This window comes from Triturus cristatus, chromosome 7 (genome assembly GCF_964204655.1).
Source record: "Triturus cristatus chromosome 7, aTriCri1.1, whole genome shotgun sequence".
Taxonomy (NCBI): Eukaryota; Metazoa; Chordata; class Amphibia; order Caudata; family Salamandridae; genus Triturus; species Triturus cristatus.
This window is the reverse complement of record NC_140590.1, coordinates 1,476,839,504-1,476,866,687: the sequence shown is the minus strand read 5'-3', so window position 1 is coordinate 1,476,866,687 and position 27,184 is coordinate 1,476,839,504. Positions and strand designations below refer to the sequence as shown.

General features: G+C 39.7%; 1 long non-coding RNA gene across 2 annotated transcripts in view; it reads left to right on the top strand.

Annotated features, from left to right (window-relative positions):
- Positions 1–26,813, top strand: part of LOC146812207 (uncharacterized) — an 82,250-nt gene extending 55,437 nt beyond the window's left edge. Inside the window, exons 4-7 of one of the 2 annotated variants that reach the window (XR_014965880.1) lie at positions 10,565–10,630; positions 26,155–26,239; positions 26,361–26,446; positions 26,726–26,813. This is a non-coding gene — a long non-coding RNA (uncharacterized LOC146812207). The remainder of the gene's footprint in view (positions 1–10,564; positions 10,631–26,154; positions 26,240–26,360; positions 26,447–26,725) is intronic. The other variant, XR_014965881.1, reaches the window with a different exon arrangement.
- Positions 26,814–27,184: the final 371 nt, after the last annotated feature.

Here is a 27,184-nt window from a genome sequence, read left to right as displayed (position 1 = left end):
ACCCTTGTGAGACAGAGACAGAGGAAACAGAAAGATTCTTTTATCTGGCAATATTTTACATTTCCACAGGTGCAGAAGAAAGTGAATGCTCCCAAAGTCACCTGCACTCTTTGTGATCGTGTCTTACCAAGAGGAGATCCTAAAAAGAAGTACTGTTTTAGTATCTTCACTATGATCAGGTACGTTAGAGATGTACATCCTGTGGCTTATGCTCGAGCTGCTAGAGAAAACCCTCCAGCAGCTCAGCCGAGCACATCCGCAGCAGCTCAGCAGAGCACTTCATCTGTGGCGGCAGCTTCACCTTCTTCGGTTCCTCTAGATATACACCCTCTGTTTGTGGCCATTTAACTGGCAGGTTAGGTTCTTCAATGAATTGTGGATGTTCCTAAATCTTTCACAACCTCCCTCCCTCACTACGCCCTGCACTAATCCCAAAATCCTGCACCTATCACGTACCTTACACCTATATACATTTGAAAATGTTGATACTGTGATGCTTTTGGCGCTGTGTTGAATTACTGATCCTCTGTTTGACTGAAAAATTGGATAATCAATTAAATGATGAGCATACATGCAAGTAACAGGTGTTGTCGCAAAATTTGTTTGTATTGCTAACAGATGTATGTTCTTTTACATTTCTAAATGTGTTTCCACTGTGACAGTTCTTTGTGTACCTAGAGAAAACCCTCCAGCAGCTCAGCCGAGCACATCCGCAGCAGCTCAGCAGAGCACTTCATCTGTGGCGGCAGCTTCACCTTCTTCGGTTCCTCTAGATATACACCCTCTGTTTGAGAGGGTGCATATGCGGTGTAACTTGTGTAATGCTCTTATCTGTTATGCGGATACAAGCATTCCGCTTATAGAGAGGAAGATAGAGCAGCACACGTGTGACACCCTATAAATGTTGCCATGTCTTTTTTTTTCCTCTGTCCCTCAATTAACACAACGGCTCTTTTTAGAGCCACCTAACATCTAAACACTTTTTTTTTTAAGTCTATTTTTATTGTTTTATTCCCCGCCGTGCGCGCACCGTGCACGCAGCGTAGGATTCACACGCATCTCCAGAGTTACGATTTCTCGTAAACCTGGAGATGTGTCTAGTTCTTTGAGTGTTGCGTGGGAACACCCACAACAACACCCATGGAACGCTCCTTCAACGCACAGTGCTGCGTGTCAAGTTGCTGTATTTATGTGGAAAGGAAAAGTCACGCAGGGTGGGTTTTCCTCTCCTTGTAAATATGGAGGAGCTGCCTGCGCCACCAGTACGTTATGAAAAGTGACATAGTGGTGGCGCAGGGGCCTTGTTAATTTTCCCCAGAGATGTTAAGCAAATTAAGGGTAAGACAGACAAAGGGAGAGAGACAGAAACAGAGACAGAGAGCAAGGAGCTGAGAAGGAGTAAGGCAGTTAGAATGACTGAGACACATGGAGACAGGGAGAGATACATGGTTGAAAAAGTAGTGATGGAGGCAGTAAACCTAGGGGAGTAGTATAGAAGGAGTGAGGGAGTTACGAAAGAGCAGTAAAGGAAGAAGAGAGAGAGAAGGGGAATGAGAAAAGCAGAGTGAGGAGAAGTGAAGAAAAGGGAGCATGAAAGTGAAGGGGTGAGAAATACAGATATTTCAAACTTACGTGACCAACAAAATAACTTAATTATAAATAAATGGTTTTTTTTAATTGCTAGAAAAAAGAATTACATTTCCTAAATTTTCTTTCTCGATCTGAAAAAAAAGAAAAAAGTAGTAATATTTAACAATACATTTTAGAATACAGTACACATATTTTCATATCTAACAAAGTATTTTTTTGCCCTTTCTTTGCTGTTTTCAGAATATATTGAATTTCACTGCAAATTGTGAAATCAATTGCATTCATCACTTAACAGCGGGCAAAAAAATTAACAATCTGAAAGATTGTTTAAAAAAAGCCCTGAATCTCTACTCAGTAAAACTTACCTTGATAGAAATGTAACATATATATTAAAAATATCATCTAAGAACAATAACTATTTGCAATAAATAACGTCTGTAAATTTGGTTGCTTAAGCTCATACACCAAAATAATTTCTGTCAAAGAAGTCCACAATAGAAACAGTTACCTTTCCATGAGGCCAAATGGTAATTTTTAAATTCTTTTTTGGTGAAATATCCAATGGTAATCCTATAAAATCGAATAATGGTTTCTTCAGATTCTGCAATTTGTATCTAAAATTTGGGTTTTCGAAAAATTAAGTAGGAATTTGGTAATTCTGCAGGCAAACGTTGCTTGAAAATCAATTGTGAATCATTACACAGTGTCCAACCTTTTTTACATTTTAGATAAACTGTGTAATGACCAGAAGTTATAGAAGGTCCATCCTGGAAAATTATTGCAACTGCAACAAAAGTTTTTCCTGATATTGATAATTGATTTCCTGTAAACTTCTTTATTAAAGTGTCCAATTTTGTTCCATCAGCTCTACAACGTTGCATCATTAAAATTACATACTGTCCATATTTCTTTAAAAATAACGTTGATAACATTTCTGATTACATTGAGAACATTCCATGTTGTGATTTGCATCTTTAACTAATTTACTAAAAGTCACTGATTTACTCTCTGGTAATGTTAAATATACGAACCTTTCAGAATCAACATTAGAGCTGCATGTGTTCAAACAGTTTTCACAACTATGTTCCCATTTATAAGAGAGACCAAACATATTTTCTATTTCTACCCCTTCATCTTCCAGTACCATAAGCATATACATTAAGAATTCCTGTGCATCTTGCTGGACATTTTGAGTAAACTGTGTACATCCTGAACATACATCTAAAATATTTCTAACATCAGAAGCACTTTCTATTTTAGTTTTATCATTACTAAGCTTCTCATAAAGAAAACTCAGCTGAGAACCGAATCTTTTTTCATGATTTAGTATTATCTGCTCTTGCAAACTTTCAAGATAAAATACAACATTCAGCACTACATTAGCATAGCAGTTGACACCAGAGCTATTTTCAAAATGACAACCAACAACCTCTTCAACATTGTCGTTTTTCTTTTTGCTTGCAATCACATCACTCTCCTTTTGTTTTCTCTTCTGTACATCCTCATTACAGATATTCTCAATTCTCCTTTTCCGACAAACAACACGTTTTTCAAACACAGCATACTGACCTAAATGGGGAGCATAGCTTCTTCTTAATTTATTATATTCCTTTACACAGTTTGCATCAGCACTAACTTTTGAGTCATCAAAGTCTATCATGAATAGACCAGATAATGTTTTCACTCGTGACAAAGCAACATATGCCATACCTTCTTTGAACACAGTAGAACCAATGTTTACAAAAGCACTATCTACAGTTAATCCTTGAGATTTGTGAAAAGTTACAGCATATGCTAGAGAAAACGGAAACTGCTTCCTACGTAGATATAAATCTTTCACAAGCGAGAAACGAACTGAACAACGACTAATGTCTTTAACCTCTTCAATCTGATCAAATTTTATTTTTAAAAATTCAATTCCATCTTTTTTCTGGTAATTAACAAAACCCACAACTTTACCCATAGCTCCATTCACTAAACCTTTTTCTACATCCAAATTACGTCTTAAAATTACTCGACAGTTCATACATACATAAAGATTCTTTTCTAAACCAGCTGTTTTCGATATGTTTTTCTCTAGAGAATCCAATTTAGTTGTCAATTTGCTTGTCAATATAATAGTTATTCCTTCATGTTGTATTTTATCCACAGCTTCCAGTTTTACAATCTCTTCATTTTCCAATTTCAAAAGTTCTTGATTGAATATAGAGCATTCATGTAGTGTTGGCATTAAGCAGATTACAGTATTTTTTCCTGCAATTTTCTTGTATATTTTCTCTGGAACTATTTGTTCTGTTGGAAACAAATTACATAGCAATCGACTCTGTAAAGCTTTTCTTCCATGTTCTGTGAGTAGTCCAATTCTGATATCTTTGAGAATACTTGCATAATCATCATCATTTGCTTGCCGCATATTGGTAATGAGTTCTTTGTACTCAAAGTATGTCCAAATATTCACATTACCTATACTTCCTAACGACTTTTTCGTGTCTTCATGTGTAAGAGTATGAAATACTGGTTGTCCTTTAACTGGTGTGAGCTGCAGTAGATCCCCAAAAACTATAACATGTTTTCCTCCAAATAGCACGTCATAGTTTGTCTTTAGAATTTGCTGCATTCTTAAATGCACAAAGGCAAGCATTAAGTTTGATACCATGCGTAGTTCATCAATAATGAGAACTTTCATTTTTTTCAATACTCTTGAAACTTCAAAACATGCTTCTCCTGTTAGCTTGTGGTATAGTATTTTGTTCTCATGCTTTACTGGTAACATTAGCAAACGATGGAGGGTAATTCCTTTTATGTTATATGCTGCTAACCCAGTTGGAGCAGTAACAACACAAGACAAAGTTGAATCAGTTTTTTTCTGTAGGTAGCTTCTAATTACTTTAATCAAGAAACTTTTTCCAGTTCCAGCTTGTCCACTCACATACATTCTGATTGGTTCAAATGATGTGCATGAGCACTCTTTATTTTCATGTAGTAATCCATGATCAATTTGTTTTGTGACTTCCTCATAAATTTGTTGTTGTTCATCATTCAGTTGCTGTTCCAAATTTGGTAAGTTTATTAAATCTTCCTGAGCTTGATTCATAGCTGTTCCCACTTCAGTCATGGCTATTGCAGCTTCATTTTCTACGATTGGTTGTCCTAGGGGATCTTGACTGATCGTCCCAGAACTTTGACTGTCTTGAGAACTGTCTCTAGCTACTTCAGCTGCAATTGTTGCTTCTTGTTCAATTTCTTCATTTAACATTTGTACATAAGTTGTGAAAGTACTGCATTCTATGGTATCTTTGCATGCATTAAAGGAATCTTCATAGCTTTGAAAATGTCCAAGTAATTCATCCTCTGAGCGCCATGGTTTAAACAACTGTAAAAGTGCTAAGTGGTAAAATTCCTTCTTGTCAGTAGTGTCACAACTCAGCTTTCTGTGATTAATCAAACTTCCTTTTGTTTGTTTTACCAAACATCCTTCCTCACCAATGACTTTATATTTTCCATTGTTGATGTCTTTTGTGGCATTCCGTTTATAAATGTTGTTCTGCAGCACTTCATAGAGACACATGTTCTCAAGATGATGACTTCTCTTTGGGTAATATGTGCCCAACATGTTTGTTCTTAAAATGTCTGTACTTTCAGGTTCGTACTCTGCTAAATATTACATTTTTCAAATAGATTTCAATTCCCCGATTTCGCATTCCTGCAAGGCCTAAACTTACCCAAATTATTCTTCTGGATTTGGAGTACAGACTTGCAGATGATAACCTATCTGAGCATTCGTATGACCCAATTTCTCGATGCGATAACATCTTTAAACTGAAACTGTATAGCTTTTTACTGACAGTCTTCTCATGAGAAATCTCTTCCCACATTTCTTTCAATTCCGTTTTCTCAGATTTAGTGATGTAAGATGTGACATACCGAGCAACAGCAATAGAATTGTCAGCTACATACTGAATATCCATGTTAGCATTCCACATGGATAAAATGACTGGGTTGTAGTCATTTATATATTTTGACTCTTCTTTTCTTCTTAGGTTGTAGGTATTCTTAGGCGATTTTTCTTGTAATAGTATGTCGCACAGCTGACATAAAACTGTTTACTCTTCCTTTTGAAAGAACAGGTCGTGGAAATCCAAATCGACATTTTGTGTAGAATTTATCTTTACTCTTGTACTTTCGTCGACAGTATTTTCCACACCGATGACTTTGGAAACGTAAAACTTGCTCTTTTAAGTTTTTTTCTTCTGTGCTTTTAGGTATAGCACATGTTGCATATCCTTCATTGAAAGATAAAACTGCGTCATCAGAATCTGTTCCAAATTTTGGGGCATCCTTGATCCACAACAGCATATGAATATGAGGAGCACCTCTTGCTTGGTACTCTTTCTCCAAAAGAAATCCACAACTTCTCCAAGAGGTGGATTTTTTTTATTGCAGATGAAGGACATCATAGCCTCAAATCTATGATTGAAATATCTGCAAACATTAACCGGATCCAATGAGCACAATTCTCCTGCTGTCTTGTATTGGATGTTTTCAATATTTGAATTTGCCTCTCGAAGAAAATCCAGTAAATCATCCCAAGCGTACTCTGCACAGCTTAGGGTAAGGAACCATGTAGGAGTTCCTAAATTCCGTAACATACATTTCAATTCTCCATGGCGTTGGTACCAATATTCATTAGTCCCACGCTGACAAGCCATTAGATTAATCAATTGAGATTCCAAATGATCATCTCGCTGTTGCACTTTGTTCAGAAAATCCTTTGCAGACAAATTATGTAGATGTACTCCAGTTTTCAAAATGTGATTTACTGCATAAGATAGTGCTGATACGTCACTTTCAAATAAAAGATGGAACAAATAAGGAATACTTTGACGAAATCTTGGATCTTCTGCATATAATCTTGTAGTCCGATACTCAGAAGCAGGAATCTGTACTGGACGTTCATCATATCATCCACCTTTTCCTGTAGGAAACAGCTGGGGAAAACAACGAGCTTCCAAGCTTTCCTCCCATACACTCACGGGAGTTCCTTTTGCTTTTTTCATCTGAAAGAGATCAATAGTGTCTCCCATAACTTCTTTTGAATGAAGAGGATGTATGCTAAAATGTTCATAAATTTCTTCTTCCTTTGACTTGTCCACTTTTTCAATTTGACCAGTTGGTGTTTCTGTGTCTTCTTGTAAATCTTCTTCTTCTTCATCTATATAAATTGACTCATACCATTTATTATTCCTTTTCAAATATAAATTTGCTCTTTGTACTTTCCGTACATCTACCAGCTCCTGCCAAATCTTCTTATTCTTTGTAGGTACACCATTAACCAGAATAACTAATGGTTCAGTTTCCAAAGTATCTGCATCAATAGTTTACATATTTTTTTTCAAATCCAAGGGCAAATACACCACTCTTCCTTTTAAACCTCTCAGTAAATCAGAAGGAGGTAATTTACCAGTGTTGGGCTCCATACGTACTATGGTCTGGAACGGATGAACCCATTGAATGAGTATAGACTCATATGTATTTAATTCAGAAAGTTCGGCAGGAATAGCATCCAATTCTAAATTATTATGTACAGGTCTGGTCGGCATTCTATTTTCTTCTAACTTGTTATAACAGTATTTACAAATACGCTGATCTTCACCCAATTCAAAACTATTTTCAAGAAATATATATGTTGCAAAATCCTTCCACTTATAATTATCTTCATTTTCACTTTTTTTATACAGATCAACATTCCTTGTTTGAATTTTATAATGACTTCTGCGGCAACAAATACAAGTAATATTTGGTCTTTCATTAGAGATGATAGTAAATTTTGTCATTTCATCCTCAAAATTTTTAGTAATAATGAGTTCTACATTCTGTTCCTCATTTTCCTCATTAACTGTGTCCTTTTCTGCACTTTCTTGTTCTGGACCAAAGTAACAAAACTGAATCTCATCAGTAACCTTCACTACATCTGATACAGATCCACGGAACAGAGCATTATTCAACTCATTTAACTTTACTGCTGGACTTTTAGCAAAATACAATGTTCTCACAAACTTTCTCATTTCAGTATGATGAACAGCCAGCATCCTAAAATGATGAAAAACACTTTTACACACTTTTCTAGATAGACAAGCCAGAGAATGTCCCTGCAAACCAGTATTCCCTCTCACTCTGCATGGATCTAGTGTTTGAAGCACCTTCATCTTCTGTTTTACACTCTTTTTACTATATTCTCTTAGAAAGTCACGTAATTTATCAATAGATTCCTGACGCACAGTACAAATACTACTACAGTTCCAAGTGTACACTGGGGCTTTTGGACGTCTCCCCATAGCCTCAGCAGCCATTACTTCTTCCTCATTTCTTGGGACCATTTTCTCTTTTTCCATCACACAACCATCCTTAAATTCATATGCTCTACCATTGGTGTCAACTGCATGCAACAAACTATTACTTTGAAGATAACTCTCTTCATTAAAAAATGGTTCAGTACTTGAACTGTGTTTCCATTCTCCCAAGAACACTTTACAAAACTTACTTTTTTTCACTTCTCTTTTCCTTTTGCTTTGTGACTTCATTGCATTCACTAATGTATCTAATCTACGCATCCTATTCAAAATTAGAATAAAAAGTTTTCTTTTTATTTCCAAAGCCTTACTTACAATATTTTCTATAAAAAAAAAATTCTTAATAAATTTTGTTTTTTTCTTATATTTTTTCACATCCTTTAGCAAATTTAACATCACTCTTCTCTGAAACATTTTTCGACGAATGTTTTTAAAATCTAATTTTCGTGTTAAATCAGTTTGACATACTTCTGATTGTACATTAGCTTTTTATTGTTGCTGTTGACTCTGTTGTTGCTTTGTACATAAAACACTGTTTGTTTTACATTTATTTTTGCCATTTTTTTGTTTTTTGAAAATCTTTTTTAAGAAATCTCTACTCTGCTTACCAGTAGACTATTTCTTTTTGCCATCACCAGCTTCTCCTCCTATGTTTTTTTTCCCAGTTTTGTCCAGATATACTTGTTGTTGCTTTTATTTCCTCTTTCTTGTCCTTAAAGGCATTTTTCTTTTTTTCACTGTTGCTCAGCAATACCTGCAAGAAACTTTAAAAAAATTCCTTTTTGTAATTATAATTCATTAAAATATTTTTTTTTGCTTTTCATTAATTTCAAATGTTTTTCCATTTGCCTCTCATTTGTGATTTACTAATTTGTGCACAGTGCTAACCACCACAGTTGAAAAAAACAAGCTTCCCCTTTCCTGCAAGTGCATGTTTTACAGAACAACTGCAACACAAATTATATCTGTGGCCACAATTCCTGTGCGCACACAGCCTCATGGTGTGCTTCTAAGCAGAAAACAGAATTTGATTTGCAAATTCAAAGCACATTTACTACTCTGGTAGATCAAGTGATAATTGCTGTTACAGCCTGACACATTTTCCTTATAGTTTACAGAGACAGAAAAGAGGACATTTCCTAACAGCTACTTCATACCATAAGCATCTGCAACCTGGGTGAGTGTTTAGAGTAGAGCAAAGAAAATGAGGCCTTGGTGACGTTGAATGTGTTTGCATTACACACAGACCTGAGTACTACGCATAGGAGTGTTGGAGAAGCTGCTGCGTGTGTGCCAAGAGTGTGTTTCTGCAGACTATGTATTGTCAGCTGCAAGAGAGATGAGCAAGGAGACTTCCAGAACTGCATGAAGACTGCAGGGATGTATGTAACAGTGCATGTGTGCTAAGGGATAATTTGTGTAAACACAACAGGCTGCCCCTTTCCTGGGTCTGCAATTCTTACTGAACAACAACTTCACAAATTAAATCTCTGCCCACAATTCCTGTGCGCACACAGACTCATGCCATCATTTTAGGCACATAACACAGGCTGCCCCTTTCCTGGGACTGCATTTCTTACTGAACAACATCTTCACAAATTAAATCTCTGCCCACAATTCCTGTGCGCACACAGACTCATGCCATCATTTTAGGCACATAACACAGGCTGCCCCTTTCCTGGGACTGCAATTCTTACTGAACAACAACGTCATAAATTAAATCTCTGCCCACAATTCCTGTGTGCACACAGACACATATCATCATTTTAGGCACATAACACAGGCTGCCCCTTTCCTAGGACTGCATTTCTTTCAGAACAACAACTTCATAAATTAAATCTCTGCCCACAATTCCTGTATACACACAGACTCATGCTATGTTTTTGGAACAAAACAGTGTTCCTGAATAGTACCAAATTACTGTTACAGACTGACACATTTCCCTTATCATTTACAGAAGCAGAAAACAGCACATGTCCTAACAGCTCCTTAAGACCATGACCATGTGTTACAGGGTGAGTGATTAGACTAGATCAATTTAAATGAGGCCTTGGTGACGTTGAATTTGTTTGCATTACACAGTGCTATCTGAAACATCACACAGAGCTGAGTACTACGCATGGGAGTGTTGGAGAAGCTGCTGCGTGTGTGCCAAGAGTGTGTTTCTGGACACTGTGTATTGTCTGGTGCAAGACAGATGAGCAAAGAGACTTCCAGAACTGCATGAAGACTGCAGGGATGTATGTAACAGTGCATGTGTGCTAAGGGTTATTTTCAGTTTTGAACATATGGCATCTACATGTGCCTTTGCTATTTTGAAAGGGAAATCTACCCTGTTGGTTTCAAATGTTTTAGCTTTTGCCTCCCATTTGCGATTAAGTGATTTCTGCTGAGTGCTAACCACCACATTTGAAGAAAACAAGCTGTCCCTTTCCTGCAAGTGCATGTTTTACAGAACAACTGCAACACAAATTACATCTCTGGCCACAATTCCTGTGCGCACACAACCTCATAGTGTGCGTCTAAGCAGAAAACAGAATTTGATTTGCAATTTCAAAGCACATTTACTACTGTGGTAGAACAAGTGATAATTACTGTTACAGCCTGACACATTTTTCTTCTAGATCACAGAGGCAGAAAAGACCACATGTCCTAACAGCTACATCATACCATGAGCATGTGCAATCTGGGTGAGTGACTACACTAGAGCAAAGGAAATGTGCCTTGATGACGTTGAATGTGTTTGCGTTACACAGTGCTATCTGAAACACCACACAGACCTGAGTACTACACATGGGAGTGTGAGAGAAGCTGCTGCGTGTGTGCCAAGAGTTTGTTTCTTGAGACTGCGTATTGTCTGGTACAAGACAGATTAGCAAAGCGACTTCCAAAACTGCATGAAGACTGCTGGGATGTATGTAACAGTGCATGTGTGCTAAGGGTTATTTTCAGTTTTGAATATATGGCAACTACCTGTGCCTTTGCTATTTTGAATTGAAAATCTACCCTATTGGTTTCAAATGTTGTAGCTTTTGCCTCTCATTTGCGATTTAGTGATTTCTGCTAACCACAACATTTGAAGAAAACAAGCTGTCCCTTTCCTGCAAGTGCATGTTTTACAGAACAACTGCAACACAAAATACATCTCTGGCCACAATTCCTATATGCACACAGACTCATGCTGTGTTGGTAGGCACAAAGCACAGGCTGCCCCTTTCCTGGGTCTGCAATCCTTACAGAACAACAACTTCACAAATTAAATCTCAGCCAACAATTCCTATATGCACACAGACTCGTGCTGTGTTGGTAGGCACAAAACACAGGCTGCCCCTTTCCTGGGACTGCAATTCTTACACAACTAATGCTAATTTCAAATGTGCTACCATTTTCCTCTCTTTTCTTTCAAAGTGATTTCTGCTAAATCCTAACCATCACAATTAAAAAGAAGCTGTCCTTTTCTTTCAACTGCAAGTCTTACTTTTCAACAGCAACACAAATTAAATCTCGGTTAACAATTCTCTGCACACAGACTCATGGTTTGATGGTAGGCACAAAACAGTATTGCTCATTGTTACCAGTACACATTAACTTATGGTGAAAACATACTCCTTAATATCTTACAAGTTCAAGACAGTTAAATATCTCCCAAACCTCAAAATGTAAAACATAACTTTTGAAGAAGATTCACAATTCTAATATTTTTCTCAAAAATCACCACATACTTCCCCTCTCAAACTCATAACTCACCTTTAAAATTAGTTACTTGTGAAAGAAAGGTGCCACTCAAACAGCAGACTATCAGAGTCAGAATATCAGAGCTCTACACCTCTCTCCTCTCTGCAGAACCAGTAAATGGCAATGTTTCCCTCTCTTTTTTCACACATATACATGTTAATTTCAAATCTCAGTGCTTCCCACTTTTTTTCAAATGAAATCACACATTTCTATTGGTTGAAAACTTCAACCCCTTTCCAAATGTACCCTTCCCCCAACTTGTCTCCTGCCTGCTACCATAGCAACAGGTCATGGAACACTGCTGTGAGGAGAGAGGTCAGAAGTTCAGCAGACAATGTTTCATATCCAAAGAGCAAGAGTGCTTGACTTTTCAAACCTAACAGCCAATCCATAGTAATGTTCTTTGGTAACACATTTTTCTGTACCAATACAAAACATGCTTTTTAAAATTTAAACATACAGCCAAGTTTTTAGTGTAGAATGGTTTGAAACAGCCAATGAGTTCTTTTTATAAAAAAAACTGTGTGTGCCCCCATTTTTCAACTGTCTTTCTTTTCATATTGCCTTTCTACTGAAAGACACCTCCTGAGTGCATCCAGATCTCCTTGGAAGATGTTCACAGTGTGGATTGTAGGTCACAGCTATGTCTTCTGGAGTGAAAAATTTGCAGAAAAAAGAGGTATGGTGAGAGACCTTGCTTTGCCAAATGTAGACATTAAATGGATTGGTCAGAGAGGGTTAAAGTGGCACCAATTAATGCCTTTGGTGAAAACCTTTCTACATCTCCCACAGCCTAACCTTATTATTGTGCACTGTGGTGGTAATGACCTAGGCACTTTAACTGGGGTAGGTCTGGAAATGCTTATTAAGGACACCTTTGTGCAATTGATGTCGCTTTTTCCACAAACTGCCTTTGTATATTCTAACATATGCCAAAGGCAAAAGTGGAACTGGTCCAACCAATTTTGTCCGCAGATTGACAAAGCAAGGAAGCACGTCAACAAATCTATTTCTGCTTTCCTCAGAGACTTTGGTATGGGTTCTATATACCACAACAACTTGCGTTACAACATGCAAGACATTTATAGAGGAGATGGTGTACACTTCACTGATAAAGGCAACAGAGTCTTCCTCTTGAACTTTAGACTCTGCATCGGTACTTACTTGTAGGTACCGAAAAACACACAATAAACACAAGGGCTCTTTTTAGAGCCACCTTATATCTTTTTACTTAATTGCGAATTTTTTAAAAAATTTTTGTTTTAAAAAATTTTTCGGGTGCGCGCACTCGGCGATATTTTTTTTCAAAATATAAATCTTTTTTTTTTGCCCTACAAGGTCCTACTGTGACCCCCTTACAATGCCTAGTGGGTCAATATCTCCCCACTCTGCCCCCTTTTCAAGTTCTCCCCCTTTGTTTCTCACCCCCTCTTTATGCGAGAGACAAAATGGCGGCCGCCGCTTCCTGATTTCCACCGATTCGAATGTTTACTGACATCTAACAACCAATCAGAAGTGCGCTCGCGCACGGCAAGGTGCGCGCACAGGTCTTGCTCAGTGCGCGCACGCTGCGCGCTTACAGATATATATATTGATTTAAATGCTAATTTCTCAGGAAATACTGAACAGATTTACACCAAACCTGCAAAAGGCACTTCATGGACCTTATGGCTACCTCTCTGCCAAATTAATAATTCTGTTCAGCCGTTCGGGCTGTAGCTGCGACTAAAGTCCCTATAGAAAAATGCATGGGGAAAACGTGTTTTGGGACCCCCCTTTTTTCTCGGCCCCCGCTTGACGAATCACCCCGAGAATTTCAGGGTAGGAGCTGAGCGGAGCGCCCCATTAGTTTTGAAAATTTTGCAAGGATTCGTCAATATATAATATAATATATATATATATATATATATATATATATATATATAATCATCTGCTGGCAGTCGCCAGTAGATATTTATAGTTAGGACCGTGTTTCCATAGGAAATCTGAAAATTCTATTTTGAATAACTTTGGCGCCGGTTGACGAATCCTCGCAAATTTTTCAAAACTAATGGGGCGCTCCGCTCAGCTCCTACACTGAAAGTCTCAGGGTGATTCGTCAAGCGGGGGCTGAGAAAAAAGGGGGGTCCCAAAACACGTTTTCCCCATGCATTTTCCCATAGGACCTTTAGTCGAAGGTACAGCCCGAACGGCTGAACAGAATTACTTGAAATTTGGCAAAGAGGTAGTCCTCAGGTCAGGGATGTGCCTTTTGCATATATGGAGTAAATCTGTTCAGTAGTTCCTGAGAAAATTGCAGTTAAAAGCACATAAATATCTATAGGCACGCACCGTGCGCGCACCCTAACGTGCGCGAGCGTAATTCTGATTGGTGGATTCATGTCAGTCAACATTCGAATCGGTCGAAATCAGGAAGTGTCGACCGCCATTTTGTGTGTTGTGTGTGTGACAGGGACAAAGAAAGGTGGAGAACGTGAAAAGGGGGCAGGGTAGAGAGTTCCTGACCCCCTAGCCTTTGTCAGGGGGCCCCTGAAGGACCCCGAAGGGGGAAAAAAACATTTTATTATTTTTCAAAAATCGCGGAGTGCGCGCACCCCCAGCCGCCATTTTGAGTTTTAGAGGCAGAAGAGAGCTAAAAACACAAGTGGAGAACGTGAAAAGGGGGCAGGGTAGAGAGTCCCTGACCCCCTAGGCCTTCTCAGGGGGACCATAAAAGACCTCTTAGGTCTCAATAAAAAAAAAAATTGCAAAAAATATCGCGGGTGCGCGCACGGTGCACGTACGGTGCGCGCACGGCGGCAAAAAAAACATAGAAAAATAGAATTAAAAATCAAGTTTAAGTGTTTAGATGTTGGTTGGCTCTAAAAAGAGCTGTTGTGTTCATTGAGTGTTTTTTTGTACCTACAAGTAAGTACCGATGCAGAGTCTAAAGTTCAAGAGGAAGACTCTGTTGCCTTCATCTGTGAAATGAACACCGTCTCCTCTATAAATGCCTTGCATGTTGTAACGCAAGTTGTTGTGGTATATAGAACCCATACCATAGTCTCTGAGGTAAGCAGAAACAGACTTATTGACATGCTTTCGTGCTTTGTCAATCTGCGGACAAAATTGGTTGGACCAGTTCCACTTTTGCCTTTGGCATATATTAGAATTTACAAAGGTAGTTTGTGGAAAAAGTGACATCAATTGCACAAAGGTGTCCTTAACAAGCATTTCCAGACCTACCCCAGTTAAAGTGCCTAGGTCATTTCCACCACAGTGCACAATTATAAGGTTAGGCTGTGGGAGATGTAGAAAAGATTTCACCAAAGGCATTAATTGGTGCCACTTTAATCCTCTCTGACCAATCCATTTAATGTTTTCATTTGGCAAAGCAAGGTCTTTCAAAATACCTCTTTTTTTCTGCATACTTTTCACTCCAGAAGACATAGCTATGACCTACAATCCGCACTGTGAACATCTTTCAAGGAGATCTGGATGCACTCAGAAGGTGTCTTTCAGTAGAATGGCAATATGAAAAGAAAGATAGTTGTAAAATGGAGGCTTACATACTTTTTTTTAAATAAAAAGAGCTCATTGGCTGTTTCAGACCATTCTACACTAAAAACTAGGCCGCATGTTTACATTTTTAAAAGCATGTTTTGTATTGGTTCAAAAAAATGTGTTCCCACAGAAGATTACTTTGGATATGCTGTTAGGTTTGAAAAGTCAAGCACTCTTGCTCTTTGGATTAGAAACATTGTGTGCTGAACTTCTGACCTCTCTGCTCACACCAGTGTTCCATGACCTGTTGCTATGGTAGGAGGCAGAAGTCATGTTGGGGGTAGGGATCATTTGGAAAGGGTTGGAATTTGCAACCAATAGAAGGAATATGCTACTTAACAGTATGCATTTGTTCTTGGCATGTAGAGCTGCAGATCTATACACTGTGCATAGCTCGCCACCTGGTGTTGGGCCCGGATGTTTGCAGTTTGTTTTTCCTCTTGGAAAGTCTTTGGAAGTCACGAGTTCGGTGACTCCTCCTCTGGTTCGTATTGCGCATGGGCTTCGGCTCCATCCTTAGATTGTTTTTCGCCAGCAGGGTAAGATGGAGCGTAGTAGTAACAGTAAAGAAACCCATGTGTATTGTATCTAAATAAGATAAGACTGGAACGGATACAGGTAGCCGGGGAGGCGGGTGGGCGTGTATAGATCTGCAGCTCTACATGCCAAGAACAGATGCATACTGGTAAGTAGCATATTCCGTTCAATGCATATGAGCTGCAGATTATACACTGTGCATAGATTATATAGCAGTACCCAACCCTAGCGGCGACCACCGGCATCCGTTGCAGTTGTTTTAAACAGTGTTTTTAGTACGGCTTGGCCCACACTAGCTTGTTGCTTGGTTTGCACATCGACACAGTAATGTTTTGTGAAGGTATGCGGGGTTGAACATGTCGCTGCTTTGCAGATGTCCTCTAGTGGTATGTTCCCTAGGAAAGCCATAGAAGCCCCTATCTTCCTTGTAGAGTGGGCTTTAGGGGGAACAGATAGCGTTCGTTTTGCTTTGTGGTAGCAAATCTGTATGCATTTTACAATCCACCTAGCTATCCCTGATTTAGAAATAGGGTTGCCTTTGTGTGGTGGGGAGAAGGAGACAAATAGCTGTTTGGTTTTCCTGAAAGGTTGTGTCCTTTGGATGTAGTAAAGTAAAGCCCTTTTAACATCCAGTGTGTGTAAGGCCCTTTCCCCAACTGTTTGGGGTTGCGAGAAAAAGACTGGTAATTCTACCGACTGGTTTAGATGGAATGGAGAAATGACTTTGGGTAGAAATTTGGGGTTGGTGCGGAGTACAACCTTGTTCTGATGCATCTGGAGAAAAGGTTCCTGTATAGTGAGTGCTTGTGTTTCACTAACCCTTCTGAGGGAAGTGATGGCCACTAGAAAAGCTGTTTTCCATGTGAGAAATTGCAGCTCACATTTATGTAATGGTTCGAAAGGGGGTCCCATTATCCGTGTGAGGACTATATTCAAGTTCCAGACAGGTGAGGGTGGTACTCTGGGTGGAATTACTCTTTTGAGGCCTCCCATAAAGGCTTTGATGGCAGGCACTTTGAAAAGTGGGAGGTGCTGCCTGTTCTGTAAATAAGCAGCAATTGCAGCGAGGTGTAACCGAATGGAAGTATATGCTAGGTTACACCTTTGTAAATGGAGTAAATAACATATAATGTGCTATATGGATACATTTAAAGGATTGATTGTGTTGGTGTGGCAGTAAACAACAAATCTTTTCCACTTTGATGCAGAGCACGCTCTAGTAGTAGGGCGTCTAGCTTCCCTGATAATGTTCATGCAATCAGGGGGAAGGTTAAGGTATCCGAATTCTAGGACCTCAGGAGCCAGATCGCAAGGTTGAGCTGAGCTGGGTCCGGGTGCCTGATCTCTCCATGGTTCTGGGTTAGGAGGCATGGTGAGAGGTGTAGCTTTTGGTGTGGTACTACTGAGAGTTCCAGCAGTGTGGTGTACCACAGTTGTCTGGCCCATGTTGGAGCTAATAGGATCAGAGTTAGGGAATGCTGTTGTAGCTTTCGCACCACTAATGGAATTAGTGGGAGAGGTGGAAAAGCGTATGCAAATTTGTTTGACCAGCTCATCCATAATCGCACTGCCTTTGGACAATGGGTGTGGATATCTGGCGGCAAAACTTGGGCATTTTTTGTTTTCGTGGGTGGCGAATAGGTCTATGTGTGCATGCCCCCACTTCTGAAAGAACGGGTGAAGAACTTGTGGGTGAAGTTCCCACTCGTGGATCTGCTGTGTCTGCCTGCTGAGCAGATCTGCCACGGTGTTTTGGACTCCTGGGACGTGTTGGGCTAGGAGAAAAATCTTTTGTGGAATTGCCCATCTCCATATGCTCTGTGCTAACTGAGTGAGCTGTGGAGAGTGTGTGCCCCCTGTTTTTGAATGTAGTACATGGCAGTCATGTTATCTGTGCGAATGAGGACTGCCTTGCCTGAAATCTGCGTCTGGAAGGATTTTAGGGCGAGGAAGATCGCCAGTAACTCCAGATGGTTGATGTGGAGTAGCTTCTGTTGCGGCGTCCATGTGCCTTGTGCTGTGAGATGTAACAGATGAGCTCCCCAGCCGGAGAGCGATGCATCTGTTGTTAGGATTATTTGTGGGACCGGGTCCAGGAACGGTCGACCTCTGGAAAGGTTTGTGGTGTTCCACCACTGCAGAGAGCGATGGGTGCGACCGTCTACCAACACCAGATCTGTCAGTTGTCCCTGGGCCTGGTTCCACTGGCGCGCTAAGCGCTCTTGGAGTGGACGCATGAGGCCATCATCCCTATGAGCTGCATAAACACTCTTGCTGGGAGAGAGTGTTGACATAGGAATTTTTGACCCAGAGCCTGTATTTTTGCAATCCTGGCAGGATTGGGAGAGGCTATGGCTTTTGAGGTGTCTATGGTGGCTCCGAGATATTGTTTTGTGTGTGATGGTACCAGGTGGGATTTTTGACGGTTCACCGTGAAACCTAGCTGGTGAAGTAGTTGGACCGTAGCGGCGGTATGTTGCACACATGGTTGGTAGGACGTGGCTTTTATCAGCCAATCGTCCAGATACGGGAAGACGTGAATGTGCTGTCTTCTGAGGTGTGCAGCCACTACTGCCAGGCACTTGGTGAAAACCCTTGGTGCTGTTGTTATCCCGAACGGGAGCACCTTGAACTGGTAGTGTTGTCCGTCCACCACAAATCTGAGGTACTTTCTGTGAGACTGGTGTACTGGGATGTGAAAGTATGCGTCTTTCAAATCCAGAGTGGTGAGAAAATCGTTCTGGGAGAGGAGTGGAAGAACCTGTTGAAGGGTTACCATGTGAAAATTGTCTGAAGGTGTTTAGAGGTCTGAGATCTAGGATAAGTCGTAGAGTCTCGTCTGTCTTTGGAATCAGAAAGTACAGGGAGTAGACCCCTAAATGTTGTTGATTTATGGGGACCTGCTCTATTGCTCCTTTTTGCAGGAAGGAGATCACCTCTTGTGTTAGTAGCGCAGTATGTTATTGAGACATAGGGCGGTGCCTGGGTGGATTGTTTGGGGGGTAGATGTTAATTCTAGGCAATACCCTGACTGAATAATTTGTGTCACCCATCTGTCTGAGGTGATTGTCTCCCAGACGTGAAGGAAATGTTGTATTCTGCCTCCGACCGGAGTGGAATGGTCTGGAGGGAGCGGGGTAAAGTCATTGGGCAGGAGGTGTGGCAGAGCGGGCGGTATTTGTTTTGCCTCTGCCCTTATTATTATTGCCTCTGTATCCGCCTCTTTGATAACCCTTTGTGAAGGTAGATTGAGGAGGGGATTTGTAGGACGTGGATGCACTATTCGAGGAGTAGCCTTTTCATCTTTTCGAGGGCTTCGTCTACTTTGGGGCCAAATAGATGATCTTGGTCGAATGGGTGGTTTAATATAGAGGCTTGTCCCTCCGGTTTAAACCCTGAAACTCTGAGCCAGGGATGGTGACGGAGAAGGACACTGGTGTTTATGGCCCTGGAGGCTGTATCTGCTGCATCTAGGGCACAGCGTATCGAGGTATTAGCTATTGTTTTTCCCTCTTGAATCAGTTCATTAGCCCTAGTCTTGTACTTTTCCGGGAGATGGTGCATGATGGTCTCTAGCTCATCATAATGCGCCCTGTCGTATCAGGCCAACAGTGCTTGCGTATTGGCGATACGCCATATATTGGCAGCTTGTGACGCAGTGCGCTTCCCTGACGCGTCTAGGAGCTTGGACTCTTTGTCAGGTGAGGGTGCTACGCCTGACGCCTGAGAATTTGAGCGCTTCCTAGCTGTAGATACCACTAGGGAATCCAATAGTGCAGGGCCTTTAATGTAAAAAGGGTCTGTGGGGGCGGCTTTGTATTTCTTCTCTATACGAGGGTTTAGGACCCTGACCCTGACTGGGTCTTTAAAAACCTCAGGGGCATGTTTAATTACGCCCTTTAAGATAGGTCGAATGGCAGTAGACCTATGTGCATTGTCAAAGGTGTCTAGGAGAAAATCCTCCTCCACTGGGTCAGTATGTAACTCCACCCCGTGGTAGTGTGCCGCCTGTTGTAACAAATGGTGAAAACCCAAGGAATCTTCAGGTGGGGATGGCCTAGATGGGTAAAGGTCATCCTGTGGGACATCTGGGATGTCCGGATTGTTATAATCATCCCATGGGTCTGGAGATCCGCTAGGGGTGGGGTCTTGTGGCACATCTGCTGGATCATAATAAGGGTCTCCCAAATCGTCTGGGACAGGAGACAAGGTGGGGGAACGATGAGGTGGAGGGTGTGGAGGTAGAGAGGGTTGAGGAGGTGGAGAAGGTGGGGAAGGCACCCTGAAAGGAGAGGTAGCAATGTCCTTTCTCTTTGGAGGTGGAGGTGGAGCTGGTTTGTCCAAGTGTCTCTTTTTTGAAGACAGTGTCAAGTGTCCAGTCTTTGGATCCTTGGTGAGGGTTTTTTTGCAGAGGATCCGGTGTGAAAAGTTCCTGCGACACTGGTTGTTCGGTCGGCGCCGAAGGTTTCGGGGCAGACGGCTTTTTAGGCTTATCGAAGCCGTGCTTCTTTGGAACCTCCGATTTTTTGGTCGGTGCTGAAGGCGGCCTCGGCACGGGAGTGTCGGTGCCGAGGGCCTTGTGTTGTTTGGTCAGCGCCGGAGGAGCAGGTTTCGACACCGAAGACTTCGGTGCCGGGTTCGGTGTGGAGGTGGAGGCTGATTTTTTCTTCGGTGCCGAAGGGTGTTTCTCGGCACCGGTGGTCGGCTGGCTTGAGCCCGAGCTACCGGAAGGCTTAATAGGCTTCTCTACCGGGCCCGAAGGTGGGGTGTGAGAAGCAGTGTCCTTGGTCTTGCCTAGGCCCGGAGGCGAAGGTGTGACCGAAGCCTTTTTCGGTATCGGCGTGGGAGGGGGTATTGTACTCACGACCGGCTGCACCGGGGTAATGTCCTCCACATCTGAGTCGTCGGCCTCGGAAGCGCTGACGAGGTCGTCGTCCTCCTGTTCGACGTCCTGCTGTCCAGGAGCTTCGACGTCGTCCCCGAAGATGTCGACTGGAGCGGAGGTCGAGGAGTGCGCCATGTTGCGTCTAGCCCGTCGATCTCGAATGGTCTTTTTTGAGCGAAAAGACTTGCAGGCGGGACAGTCTCGGGCCTCGTGTTCTGGGGAGAGGCAGAGGTTGCACACCTCATGAAGATCGGTGTGGGGAAACTTGGACCCACATCGAGGGCACTTCTTGAAGGAAGTTCTTTCCATCAGCCGAGACCGGAGCCGGTATAGGCCGAAGGCCGCCGCCGACGACCGGAATCGAAGAAGTGCCGAAGAGAAGATGAGTAAGATGATTTATTATCTGAAGAAGCTCGATGAGCGAGGATTTTTGCGTCGATCGTTGAACTGGGAAGTTCGGAACCGGATCACGAAGTATTACATCCGAGCCAGATGGCGGAAAAAAACAATCTGAGGATGGAGCCGAAGCCCATGCGCAATACGAACCAGAGGAGGAGTCACCGAACTCGTGACTTCCAAAGACTTTCCAAGAGGAAAAACAAACTGCAAACATCCGGTTTCACACATGTTATAGTTAGCTGGACATTTCTCTCATACAAAACCAATGAAATTCCCCCGTTATAGTTAGTTCAGCTAACTATAACTCGCGCCCCCGCAATGCACTGCTGATGATGTCACATATTACATCACTCATGACATGGTCAGTGACATCACTCATGACATCACTCATGACATCACTGATGACATCTCAAATGACATCACTGATGACATCAACCTTGTGATAGAGTGGCATACCTCCTCTCACCCTAATATAACCTTTGATACACACATTCAAAAATAGAGACTAACATTTTCAAAACAATCGACATACCAATACCAGTTACAACAACCTCTTCAGTAATTCTAAGATCCACATACACATCCACTCATTCACCAACAGTCCTGTACAGTCACTCATACATGTACTCACTCATCATATGTACTCATACACCTATACATCCTGTTACACAACGCCACTCATCCATAGAGTTACTGACACACATAGTCACTCATGAAAATAAAGAATCAAACATACATTTACGGCATATACAGTTATACACACACCACCACACTTACTTCTACGGGAACTTACACATACTTAGTCTTTTAAACAATCAGTTATAGAAACACATACTTATTCATACAGGAACTCTTTCAATCTCTCACTCTTACATATACTCACTTATATACACCAATAGTCACATATACTAGTTTAAAACATATGTAGTTACTCATAGAGACACTATTGAGACAGTCATTCACTCACTAACACACCCATACACACACTCATCCACCCATACAGTCCCGCAGACATGCTGTCTTCAACACATACAAACAGTGAGTCACTCATTCATGCACCTATGCACTACGTAATACCCCCCACCGAACCATACACACACTCACACTGATACTAAAAAAACCAACTAATAACCTATATAGACACCCATGTAGCTACTCACCAACCCATGCAGCCTCTTATACACAAAGTGAGAGACTGATACAGATATTTACATATTTTAACATTACTCACTAAGCAATGTATTCACTATGATACACTTAATCAGTCAGTTACACAATCAATTTTTCAAAAACAAATCATCCATTTAGACACTTATATACCCATTTATTCTTCCATCGACCTTGAGATATACATATATAAAACATATTTAATTTTCAGAAAAACACACATTCACTGGATGATGTCATCAGTGATGTCATTTGAGATGTCATCAGTGATGTCATGAGTGATGTCACTGACCATGTCATGAGTGATGTAATATGTGACGTCATCAGCAGTGCATTGCGGGCGCGCGAGTTATAGTTAGCTGAACTAACTATAACGGGGGAATTTCTATGGTTTTGTACAAGTGAAAAGTCCAGCTAACTATAACACCCCTGAAACCTATGGTTTTTTCAGTGAATTTCTGAGGTTTTTTAAATGCTAATTCCTAACTATACTATGTGATAGTCATTGAGACAATTGAGAGATTGCTTAAGCTATGGTAAAGCTAAGTTAGTACAAATTACCCATGCTAAGGAAACCATTCAAAATACTCTGAAAACCTATCTAGACAAAAAATTGTTAGATAGGGATGAATTCAATTATCTGCTGGTAGACAAAGCCAAGATCCCTATTAACTACTTCCTCCCTAAAATACATAAAGGAGGTCAAATACCACCAGGACGACCCATAATATCGGGCATTGACAGCATGACAGAACACATATCTGAATATATTGACATGTTTTTAATGCCTTTTGTTAAAACTCTTGCATCTTACATCAAAGATACTAAAGATTTTTTGCGTCAAATAGGTAACATCAAGTGGGAAATAGGAATGATTTTAGTGACTATGGATGTCAATAGTCTATACACTAGTATAAAACATGAGAAAGGAATTGAAGCAGTCAAATACTTTTTGTATACTAAATCAGCTAGTTACTTACAACACTCAAATATGATACTGGATCTTCTCAACCTAGTCCTCTCTAATAATTTCTTTTACTATAGAGATGATTTATTTCACCAGAGAACAGGCACTGCGATGGGCGCGAAATTCGCACCCTCGTATGCGAATCTTTTTATGGGACACTATGAAAGGGAACATGCTTGGAAATCTGATACTAACTTTGAAGACAACATCATTTATTGGGGCAGATTCATAGATGATATTTTTATGATTTGGAATGGAAGTGAAGAAAACTTAAAACTGTTCCATAATCATCTGAATATTAATAATCACAATATAACAGTCACTCTTGAGTATAACTTGGAAAGGATTGTCTTTTTAGACGTTGAAATGTATGTTAGTCAGGGACGTTTAGAGTCGAAACTTTATCGGAAACCTACCTCAACTAACTCTATTTTACATGCTAGATCAGGACATCTAAAAAGACAGATTGATAACATTCCTTATGGTGAATTTTTGAGAGCAAAGAGAAACTGTAGTGATGACAATGAATATCAAAATGTGAGTCGTGATATAACGGAAAGATTCCTCAGAAGAGGATACGAAAGAAAGATTGTTGACAAAGCAAGAATTAGAGCACAAAAGGTCAAAAGAGATGTATTACTTCAAGATAAATCTAGATCACTTAAAGATCAAAAAGAAGTAATTAGATATATTACAACCTATAGTGAAGGCAATAATAGAGTATTTAAATCTCTTTGCAAACATTGGGATGTGCTAACAATTGACAAAGACATTTCCGAGTTTTTGGGTGATAAACCTACTATCGTGTATAAGAAAGCTCCAACACTGAGAAATATTTTGAGTCCCAGTGACACGATATCATACCCTATACAGGAATATGACAAACCAATACGGATTGACAATTGTCTGTCACCAGGATCAGACAGATGTAGTCAATGTATCTGTTGCAAACATGTTATAGACAAAATAATATTTTTTTGCGATCATACCAATAGAAACTACTTCAAAATTAAATCATTTATAAATTGCAATACTAGTCATTGTATATACATAATAACATGTGCATGTAAAAAGATATATGTTGGCTCTTCAATAAGAAAGCTTAAAATCAGATGGATGGAACATCTTAGAGCTATAAAAAATTGTGATCCGAAATATCCAATGGCAGTCCATTTTAAAGAGCAACATAAATGTAATGAACTTGGAAATATCCAGTTTATGGGTATCGAACAAGTCACCCTGGACAGAAGAGGGGGTGACTTAGAAGCCAAATTGAGATGCAGAGAAACATTCTGGATTAATAAACTAAAAGCGGTACAATTTGGATTGAATGTAGATCGTGAGATCTATACCCTGTTAAGTTAAAATCAATTATCAATGTTCCTAGACCTTCACTGTAGATGTCAGATATTTAAATGAGATAATATCTATGGAAATTGTACATAGATCCCCTTCCTTTCTGTGTTAAGTGGGGTAATAACTATCATTTCATTCACTAGTAATTCGTACTATCCAGAAGGAGGCGAATTTTGAATTTTGGATTCAGCAATATAAGTGGTCAATAGAGTCCAAAGCTTGGACTGAATGTGTGATAAATCTTGACAATAAACACTAATTTAAGGGATCAACCCGGCAGCGTAATTGGCTAATGATAGATAAATATAAGGTTGACATGCACAGGCGATCCCGAACCCGGGGTCAATGGCAAAGGAGAATTTAGGATACCATACAATACTACTTTGTTCTCTACAAAATAATTGGACTTAAATAACATTTCTTTATATCTGTTTCCAATATTGTGATTCATCGAAAAACAATATATATTAAAAATAATAAAAAACTTTTTGGGAGATTCGATCTTAGTCTTATCTATGTCAGAAATTTATGATTAACATAGGACTCACTAGATAGCTTACTCTGATAATAACTGACAATCTCATGCCGAGCATGTACGGGTTTGATTCTAACTTGGTATAGATAAACCTGAAATATCAATCATATTGTTTTGTATAATTTTATATTTTCAAAATTAGGAGATCAGGTAATATTTAGGATTTTACTTTTGATATGATTACCCGAACCAGTAATTAACTATGTTAGATGGGTTCTGAAATAACTAGTCAAATACTGTTAACATTTGAATCGTGTAGATTAGCTCACCGGTTCAAAACAGTACCTCTTCATGTAGATAGAGACAGGGGTTCGATTCCAACCCTAAGGAAATTTTAAATTTTTGAATTTTTTTTAATTTTATTCTATTGTTTGCCCTAAATAACTATAGTTTTGCATATATTAATTAGCAACTAAATAATGATTTCCAATTACCTCCACTGGATTTAACGACTGCTAGAAATTTGAAGTGCTGTTCGCTTCATTGAAAAGGTTCGTACGTTTAAAATTCTTTTTCCCGCCGTTTTTCAATTAGTTAATTGAATACAGAACATATATAACGGCTAGGGCACCAAAGGCGTCTCACCTGTGCTAACCGACGGATGTTCTGAACCTGGAACACTCTTTATTTTTAGCGGTAAGAAGGATTCTGGCGTGTTGTAAGCTTGATTAGAGTTGAAGCTCTTATGTAGAATATAGGAAGGTAGCGGATTTTGAACTCTAATATCTCGGTTCTGAATTTCTGAAGTTGTAACAACTTAGCGGTAAGAAGATTTCTGGCGCACTGATAGCCTGATTAGAAGTAAGGTTTTTTTGAGAATGTTGAAGGTAGTCAACTCAGAACTCGTATTTTTCATCTGTTTTGAACTTTTAAGTTGAAATGACTTTATTAAAACTGGGCTGCTTGACAGAAATTTACACAAATTTAGTTAGAGTGTCAATAAACAAAATACTACACACCCACGCTACTATACTATTGATGGCTTACAGAATTATTTATAAATTATAGATACTGACTGTAGTAGAAAGTTATAAATTTCTAGAGAGAAACCGCAGTAGGACCTAATAGATCGTGTAATGTATCTTTATAGGTCGTATTATGGAACGCTAAGAGAGCTACTTAACAGATTTTAAACTTCAAATACAAGGTTTTGGCGGAATAGAATCGAGGTTAAGGTGAGATTGTGCTCTTTGACAAAACAACTCTCTTCTATTGGTGCGAATACAAACTAAAGAGTGAAGCTATTAGAAATTCTAAAATATAAATGAATTAATAATGACCCAACTTTATCTGTAGGAACTGTCTCCAAATAAAGGGAGACCCTATCAACTGGGAAGATTATTGTCCGCTTATTTAAAAAGACACCAATAATGGAAGATGAGGTAAAACTCTGCTCCTATGTTGAAATTAATGTGTTTTCATAATTGAACTGTATTACTAATTAAGGAATTTATATTGGAGACTACAAGATAGCCTAAGAGAATGTTAGGCCTATTTCCTTTATCTCACAATTTTATGTTCTTTACTTTCCACGTTATCTGTATATTCTTTTTTATATATCACAGTTTAAAAAACAGTATTTAAGAACTGTTTGTACATGTACATTAGAATATGATTGTATTAGTATATTCTAAGTTTAACAATTTTTGTTTATATGACAGCCCTGAAGAAGCGCAGCTGGCGCAAAACACGTGTTGGCATTTACTTTGCGAACTCTTAAGAAATTAGAATAAAAACATCAAGAAATCAATGAACAAAGAAGACTTATCGTCTGTGGATTATTGAAAATATTGATTACTTTTGTTCTCAGAAGTGTTTATATATGTATGTATATATGTATATATGTATGTATGTATGTATGTATGTATATATTCACTGAAAAAACCATAGGTTTCAGGGGTGTTATAGTTAGCTGGACTTTTCACTTGTACAAAACCATTGAAATTCCCCCGTTATAGTTAGTTCAGCTAACTATAACTCGCGCGCCCGCAATGCACTGCTGATGACGTCACATATTACATCACTCATGACATGGTCAGTGACATCACTCATGACATCACTGATGACATCTCAAATGACATCACTGATGACATCATCCTTGTGATAGAGTGGCAGACCTC